The sequence below is a fragment of the Ovis aries genome, chromosome 21, assembly GCF_016772045.2.
Source record: "Ovis aries strain OAR_USU_Benz2616 breed Rambouillet chromosome 21, ARS-UI_Ramb_v3.0, whole genome shotgun sequence".
Lineage (NCBI taxonomy): Eukaryota > Metazoa > Chordata > Mammalia > Artiodactyla > Bovidae > Ovis > Ovis aries.
This window is the reverse complement of record NC_056074.1, coordinates 44544367-44553231: the sequence shown is the minus strand read 5'-3', so window position 1 is coordinate 44553231 and position 8865 is coordinate 44544367. Positions and strand designations below refer to the sequence as shown.

The following is an 8865-nucleotide window of genomic DNA, read 5'->3' as shown; positions in this document are numbered from 1 at the left end:
GGAGCAGAGGCAGAACCCGAAGCCGCCCCACTGGTCAACCCTGCCGGCTGGGGAGCGCCCGGCGATCTCAGCAGAGCAGCTGATTACACCCGGCAGAAGCACACGGTCTCGATCGATAGCCCCGGAGCCTAATTCGACAGCCGTCAACCGCGTCAGACGCGTCCAGGCTCTGTGGCCTGGCTCCCATGACAACCGGATAGAAGCTGGGTCACCGCGAGGTCAGTGTGCTGCTTCCAGCCCTGTCGCCAGGGTGAGTGGGCACGTGAGACTTGTGATTCCTTCCAGGCTGTTTGTAACTGGCCCCCCAGTCAGTCTGTAGATGCCTTCCACGTGGCCAAAGGCTCACTAGAAACTGTTGACACAAAGGGGCAAAAGATGGCCTGGTCACCCCCTGGTGATCGCACTGGACCAGAGGGAGAGTCGCCAGGCCCTGTGCAGCCGACCCTCAGCTGGCAAGTCCTGGTCTTCGGGTGGCCTGCGTCGGGGCTGCTGATGACACGCACACAGTGCACAGCCTGGCTCTAGAGACTTCAGTATCCAGGAGACAGTGGATCCGCTGTGGAGATGGGGAAACTCAGGCAGAGGGGTGAGTGGCTTTCCCCGGATCAGCTGGAGGGTGGACGGTTCTCATTGCAAACCCTTTTCTCCCCATGTCACCCTGCACTTTGACCTAGGCCTGGACAAGACCCCTGTCTGCCCCCAGCCAGGCTCCACCCACCAGCTGCCTGTAATCGGTGCACAAGAGCCTCCGGGCACACACTGCTTGTTCCGTGATTTTGCTATTGTTGTTTTTTTTTTGTTGCTGTGTGGAGGCTTCTCCCTAATTGTGGTGATGGGCTTGGTTGCCCTGCACCATGTGGGATCTTAGTTCCCCAATCGGAGATGGAACCCGGGTCCCCTGCATTGGAAGTCAGATTCTTAACCCCAGACCACTGGGGAAGTCCCACTTGTCATGTATTATAGGTGGGATATTTGTGTCCCCAAATTCATATGGTGATGCCCTAACTCCTGAGTGGCTATTTGGAGTTGGGGAAGTAATCAGATTAAGTGAGGTTGTAAGGGTGGGGCCCTGACTGGATGGGTAAGCGTCTTTATCCTGCATTCTCTGGCTCGCTGTCTTTCTCTCTCTCTCTCTGCTGGTGCATGCTCAGAGGAAAGGCCATGTGAGGCCACCGTGAGAAGGCAGCGGTCTACAAGCTGGGAAGACAACTCCCGTCAGACACGAAATCAGCTGACACTTGATTACTGAGTTCCAGCCTCAGGATTGAAAGCAGTAAAGGTCTGTTGCTTAAGCCCGCAAGTCTGTGATACTTTGTTACAGCAGCTGAGCTAAGACGTGAGGCTTTGGATAAGATCTCATTTAAGCCACCTTATAAGCAAAGGGTCACTGAGGCTGAGAGGGTAGGGGACCCCCTGCATGTGGGGGGCTTTGGTGCTTTCTAAGAAGGCAGGTGCAGGCACAATGGACCCCAGCTCCCCACACCCTGGATTCTGTTACTGTTCCCCAGCATGACTATTCACAACACAGAGGCTCAGGCGTCCTGGGGGTTTAGCAGCTTCTCCTCATGTGTCTTGCCTTGTGATCATTTCCCACAGAAGAAGAGAGCGCAGGCCTGGGGAACGCAGCAGTGAACAAAAGCACGCACCCCCCTTGCCCTTGTGGAGCTCAGAGCTCCAGTGCAGAGAGGGGCTCAGAGACATCGGTCATGCGCGTCAAGGATTAAAGCCCTGCCGGCTTGTACTGAGCACTCAGGCTTATAATTAACACTATTATCATTAGCATTTATTGCATCCTTCTTAACATATGTTGAGGTGCATTTTTGGAATATTAATGTTTACTGAACATTTATGCTCCTAGAAGCAGGCTTTGAGAATTTAGTCGAGAGACTTTTTCTTTCTGCAGTGCCCATTCCAGGGCTGGGTAAGCAGCTGCAGGCGTGCTGTGATTTCAGAGCGTTGGAGACCTGGTGGTTTCCTCCCTTGCTGGCCAGAGCTGTGATAAACGGTGAGGCGGGGGGAGGCAATGGCTCCGATGGACCCCAGGCTCCCTCCTAGCCCAGAGATGGACGAAGCTGTATCCCCTCCCTCGCTCACAGGTGAGGATGCAGGATTCTGGGCTCCCAGCTCACCACTCCCTGTGAAACTGGAGGAAGTTACTTGAATTTTGCTCATGCTTCAGTTTTGATGAAAGAGGACTTTTGTGTGCTGACTCTGATTCCCTTGGAATTTGTTGGGGACAGAAGGAGGGATGTCAAACACTCTCCTCAAAGTAGAAGGGGCAGGAGTTTTTTTATTTGTTTTCAGGTTTACCAGATGGCAAAATCAATCCTGTCAGTCCTGTGTTGGGTCAGGATCCTGGCTGGGCTTCCTAGAATGTAGGAAGAAGGTCTCAGGCTGGTGTGGGCTGGCAAAGAAGGAGCAGAGCTGTAGCATCAGCCAGTGAAGTGAAAAGCCATTCAGTTGTGTCCAACTCTTTGTGGCCTCATGGATATACAGTCCATGGGATCTTCCAGGCCAGAATGCTGGAGTGGGTTGCTGTTCCCTTCTCTGCCAAGAAGGAAGCAAAAAACACAGCCTGAATAGACGGAGCCACCATCAGAGCAAGACTCAGATATGACACAGATGCTAGAATTTTCTGACGGGGGAGTTAAAACAATTGTGATTAATACGTGAAGCCTCTGATGGAAAAAGTAGATGGTACACGGGTAATGTCAGCAGAAAACAGATGGATCATGTCAGCAGAGAGCTGGAAACTCTAAGAACCAATCAAAAGGAAACGCTAGAAACAAAACCCACGGCAACAAAAATGAAGAATGTCTCCAACGGGCTCATCACGAGCTGTAAGGCATCAGAGGAAAGAATCTGAACTTGGAGAAAGAGCAAGAGAACCTTACGAAATGAAACTCAAAGGGAAAAAAGAAATTTGAAGAAACAGGGTATGTAAGCGTACGTGCGTGCGTGCTCAGCTGTGGCTGACTCTGTGCGGCCCCATGGACTGTGGCCCACCAGGCTTCTCCATCCATGGGATTTTCCAGGCAAGAACGCTGGCGTGGGCTTCCATTCCCTTCCCCAGGGCATCTTTCCAACCCAGGGACTGAGCATGCATCTCTTACGTCTCCTGCACTGACAGGCAGCTTCTTTATCGCTCTTGCCACCTGGGAAGCCCACGTGATCCAGCAAGGATGCTCTTGGGTGTTTCTCCAACTGAGTCAGAAACTTCCGTGCACACAAAAATCTGCATTTGAAAGTTTACAACTCTACTCGTTATCACCCCAAATTGGAAGAAGCCAAGGTATTCTTAGTAGAGGAATGGATAAATGAACTGTCAGACGTGAGTGCGGAAGATACTGTGTGGCAATAAAAGGGAATGAGCTACAGAGCCCCAGAAAGACACAGAGGGGTCTTACACGCATATTGCTGAGTGCAGGGCAGATCTAGAAAGATGGAAAAAGTGATCTTCTGTGTAACAAAAGGAAGCACCAACGGAGCAGAAATTCAGCCCATAGCCTGGGAGGATGTATTTGCAAGCCATGTAGCTGAGAGGAAGTTAATACCCCTAACGTATAAGGAATTCCTACAACTAAATAGCAAAAAACAAATAAGCCAATTCAATAAGGAAGTCGTGGTGCGCACACACAATAGAACGCTACTCGGCTTTTTCATAAAGGAGCGCATTTGAGTCAGTGCTGCCGAGATGGATGAACCTGCAGCCTGTCATGCAGAGCGGAGTGAGTCAGAAGCAGAAACACCAATACAGCGTCTCAATGCGCATAGATGGAATTCAGAAAGACAGTAGTAACAACCCTGTATGCAAGACAGCAAAAGAGACACAAATGTCAAGGAGAGACTGTTGGCCTCTGTGGGAGAAGGCGCGGGTGGGACAGCTTAAGAGAGCGGCATTGGAACGTGCACATTACCGTATGTCAAATAGATGGCCTGCAAGTTCCATGCACGCAGCAGGGCACGCACAGCTGGTCTCTGGAGCAATCCAGAGGGGTGGGGTGGGGAGGAAGGTGGGAGGGGGGTTCAGGATGAGGGGACACCTGCACACCCGTGGCTGATTCATGTCAGTGGATGGCAAAACCCACCACGATGTTGTAAAGCATTAGCCTCCAATTAAATAAATAAAAAACAATAAACCAGTTCAAAACTTAAATAGTTAGACAGTTCTCCAAACAAGATGTACAAATGGCCAACATACATGTGAAAAGACACTCAACTTCACTAATTATCAGGGAAATGGAAACCAAAACTACAGTGGCACACTGCTTCTAAGATAGCTATCAGCAAAAGAAGGGTGAGTGTTGGTGAAGGCACGGAGACACTGCAGCCTTCTGCACTGTTGGTGGGACTGTGAAACGGTGCAATGGCTGCGGAGAACATTATGGAGCTTCCACAGAATTCTCTAAAAACAAGACTGCCCCGAATGACCCAGCAATCTCACTTCTGGAAATCCACCCAGCAGTGTTAAACTCAGGATCCTGGGGGGATCTTTGTCCATCCACGTTTACTGCAGCACTGTTCACAGAGGCCAAAATGAACGAGCTAAGTGTCATCCACTGATGGAAGGAGAAAGAAATGCAGTCTATACGTGCAGCAGAATGTTGCTCAGCCACGAGAGCGAAGGAGATCCTGCCGTGGACGACAGCGCAGGTGGGGCTTGAGAACATCGCTAAGTGAAGTAAGCTGGCTTTAGACGAGCAACACCCGAATTATTCTACTCCCATGAGTTCTCTAAAATAATCAAACTCAGTGATAGAGGGCAAATCTGTGTCACTGGGGTGGAGGGGAGGGGCAAACGCGGACATGTCCAAGAGGCGTAAAGTTTCAGTTAAACAAGATAAGTCCTGGGCGTCTGCTGTGCAACGCTGTCAAGGATGCTATATCCTGTATGTGAAACCCTGTTAGTGGGTAGACCTCTGGCCATTTGTTCTAGAGATACTTTTTTAAAGGAACAAAATGTCCATCATACATCAATGTGGTGGGTTTTTTAGAAAGGAATCCTTAAATTCCCTACAATGTTTGCTCCTTTCTTGACCCAGCTACAGAGGGCCTGAATGGCAATGCAGGTCCACAGCTTCGGGGGTGGGCAGTTGTTCAAGGCCAGTGGCATCCGGATGGCGGGGTCAGAGGGCGTCTGCCCATCCGGGGTGCTGTTGGGTTGAGGCCAGTTCCCAGGGAAACTCTGGTGATTCACACTGAGGAGTGTGGCTCCAGGCCAGCCGTCCACATTGCGGAAGCATCTCCGAGGGCACGTTTAGGAGGGCTCGCAGGCAGCCTGGGGACGAGAAGGAGCCTCTAGACCCCTCGGGGGGTGTGTCTCAGCTTTCTCCCCATTCCCTTTCACATCCCACATGTAGAAAGGGACGTCGGGGAGTGAGAGGGCCTGGTGTCCAGAAGCCGGGGACCCGCCTGAAGACCACGAGCCCAGGGAGACGTGTCCTCGCAAGCAGCTCCTGGGTGCCTGGCGCTGGGCTGGGTGCAGGCTGCAGGGAAGATGGTACACTTCACAAAATAAAACCAAAATCTGGAATGCCCCTTGTTGAGCACCTGTTTTCTTCCTGACTGTCCCTTTTTTCCCTTCTGCTGCCCAGCTCGGCTTGCAGAGTCTCATTTTCACAACCAGGGATTGAACCGAGGCCACGGCAGGAAGGGCACTGACTCCCAGCCACTGGCCAGCCAGGGAGCTCCCTCAGGGGGTCTTTACACACAGAGCCTGGCTCTGTCAAAATGGCATGGAGTGTTTATGTTCCCATAAGGAAAGCCCGAAGCCAGAACCTTCCAGAACAAGCACAGGATCCCATGGCGGGCCAGTGCATGCCCCTCCTCCAGACCCCAGGCTGGGAGGCTGTTTCCGTCACGCCTTCTGCAGCCCGGGGCCTGCCACCGGGGGCAATTCTGCCCTCCCAGGAGACAATGGCAGTTATCTAGAGACATCTTTGATTGTCAGCATTGGGAGGTGTCACTCGGGTCTAGTGGGTCAAGGCCAGGGATGCTGCTGAATATCCCAGTGCTCAAGACGGCCTTCACCCCAGAGAATGACCCGGCCCCAGATGCTGGGAGGGCAGAATTTGAGAAACCACTTTGCAGTTTAACCCCCACCTAGCAGCCATCTCCAAAGGCTAGAGGATGAACAGTATTTAAAAAAGGAAAAGTTGGTCAGACTAGACAACAATTCTCCCAACAACATCCAGCCTGGGACTCAGAGCAGCTGTTTCTGGCACTGCTTGAGGGGCCTCTCACTGAATGGGCAGCATGGCCAAGACCAGCTTCTCTGGCCAGAGTGGGTCTGGAGAGTGGAGTCGAGTCCTCCTAGGAGTATCCCTCAGTGAGCTGCTGATTTGGCGAGTTGAATGGTAAACCCCCCCACCAAATACCCATGTCCTTGATGCTTTCCAGTTATGGTGCTGGAAAAGACTCTTGAGAGTTCCTTGGACAGCAAGAAGATCAAAGCAGTCCATCCTAAAGGAAATCAACCCTGAACGTTCATTGGAAGGACGGATGCTGAAGCTGAAACTCCAATACTTTGGCCACCTGATGCAAAGAGCTGATTCATTGAAAAAGACCCTGATGCTGGGAAAGACTGAAGGCTGGAGGAGAAGGGGCCGACAGAGGATGAGATGGTTAGATGGCATTACTGGCTCAGTGGACATGAGTTTGAGCAAAGTCCAGGAGATGGTGAAGGAGCAGGGGAGCCTGGCGTGCTGCAGTCCATGGGATTGCACAGAATCGGGCACAGCTTAGGACTGAACAACAACAACAACTCACCCTGGAGCCTGCCAGTGTGACCTTGTATGGGGAAAGGGTCTTTGCAGATGTGATGAAGTTAAAGGTCTTGTGATGCGATCACTCTGCATCACTCGTGTGTGTGTGTGTGTGTGTGTGTGTGTGTGTGTGTGTGCGTGCGCGCGCTCAGGCACTCTGTCCAGCTCTTCTGCAACCCCGTGGACTATAGAATGCCAGGTTCCTCTTCCACGGGCTTTCCCAGGCAAGAATACTGGAGTGAGTTGCCGTTTCCTTTTCCCGACCCAGGGATCTAACCTGCCTCTTTGGCGTCTCTCGCACTGGCAGGCAGATTCTTTACCACTGCACCACCTGCTGCTGCTGCTGCTGCTAAGTTGCTTCAGTCGTGTCCGACTCTGTGCGACCCCATAGACGGCAGCCCACCAGGCTCCCCGTCCCTGGGATTCTCAAGGCAAGAACACTGGAGTGGGTTGCCATTTTCTTCTCCAATGCATGAGAGTGAAAAGTGAAAGTGAAGTCGCTCAGTCGTGTCCGACTCTTAGTGACCCCATGGACTGCAGCCCACCAGGCTCCTCCATCCATGGGATTTTCCAGGCAAGAGCACTGGAGTGGGGTGCCATTGCCTTCTCCACTGCACCACCTGAGTGGGCCCTAAAAGCAATGACTGGCATCCTCACAAGAGGCAGGGGAGAAGACACAGGCCCACAGGGAGGGGAGGAGGCCGTGTGAAGACAGAGAAAGAGGCTGGCGGGATGCAGCCATAAGCCCGGGATAGCTGCAGCCCCCAGAGGCTGGAAGATGCGGGAATGACCCTCCCGTGGAGTCTCCAAAGGCACCACGGCCCCAGGATTCCCCGACCCCAGACGTCTGCTCTCTAAAACTGAGGCAGGATGAATTTGTGATGGTTTAAGCCCCCAGCGTGTGGGAAGTTGTTATGACGGCCTCAGAACACTTGTAAGACAGTCTTTGCCTTTTGGTTTCAAGTGCTTCAGCAAAACTGCCCGAGGATAAACACCCGTGAGCGTTTCCATCTAGGATCTCAGATCCCGGACCAGCAGGGGTCCTCAAGCACCGTTCAAAGCCAGCCACCACCGGAATGAACAGACTGTCGCAGAACGAAAAAGGCTGTGTGTGAAGTGCCTTCTCTGCTCTGCTGAGTCAGGTCGGCGATGATCTGACGGAGACTCTGCGTGCACAGTTGTCGCCAGCCTCGCACGTAGCGGCTTTTCACAGCGCCCAGCAGCTTTGTGTTGTCAGGCAGGGCGGGAACGCAGCATTTCCACCCCATGGATGGGAAATTGACACCTGGGGACCAAGAAGCGGGAGAATCAGCTCAAAGCGATTCGAAGCCAGTGGCTCAGGCGGCTGGAAGCCGAGAGCCAGCTGAGCGCTGGAGGGCAGTCTCCACGTCTTCTTCCCTGTGTGTCTCCCGGCTCCACTCTGCGCCTCTTCTCAGCATGATCCTGCGGCTGGGACGGCCCTCCCAGGGCACATGATGGCACCCTGGCATGCGTTCTTGGATCCAGGACTCGGGGCCGGCACATCTTAGAAGGGCTCCGCCTTGGTCATTGCTGACTTGGAATCCTCAAGAATTTATCTCTGAATGTGTGTTTGGCAACTGAAGTCCAATGTCAGAGGGGAGCATGCGTGTGACAAAGGAGAGGTGGGCGACACGCCTGCCCACCGTTCCGTGTCGTCTCCTCTTACACAGCATCTGTGACGGCCCAGGAGAGCAGGATTCTGGTGGACCCGGAGTGAGGCACAGGTGACGAGCAAGACTCAGTGAGAGGGAAATGTAATTGTGTTACAGCTGGAGACCTGTAAGTGCAGCCGAAGAATTGATGCTTTCCAGCTGTGGTGCTGGAGAAGACTCTTGAGAGTCCCTTGAACAGCAAGGAGATCCAGCTAGTCCATCCTAAAGGAAATCAATGCTGCACATTCATTGGAAGGACTGATGCTAAAGCTGAAGCTCCGATACTCTGGCCACCGGATGCAAAAAGCCGACTCATTGGAAAAGACCCCGATGCTGGGAAAGATTGAAGGCAGGAGGAGAAGGGGACGACAGAGGATGAGATGGTCGGGTGGCATCACCAGCTCAGTGGACCTGAATTTGAGCAAGCT

At 52.7% G+C, this 8865-nt stretch overlaps 1 long non-coding RNA gene across 1 annotated transcript; it reads left to right on the top strand.

The window, feature by feature from the left end:
- Positions 1–306: 306 nt before the first annotated feature.
- On the top strand, positions 307–4156 carry LOC132658356 (uncharacterized). Its single transcript, XR_009597862.1, has 2 exons — positions 307–586; positions 1152–4156. It is a non-coding gene; the product is annotated as an uncharacterized LOC132658356 (long non-coding RNA).
- The last annotated feature ends 4709 nt before the right edge of the window (positions 4157–8865 follow it).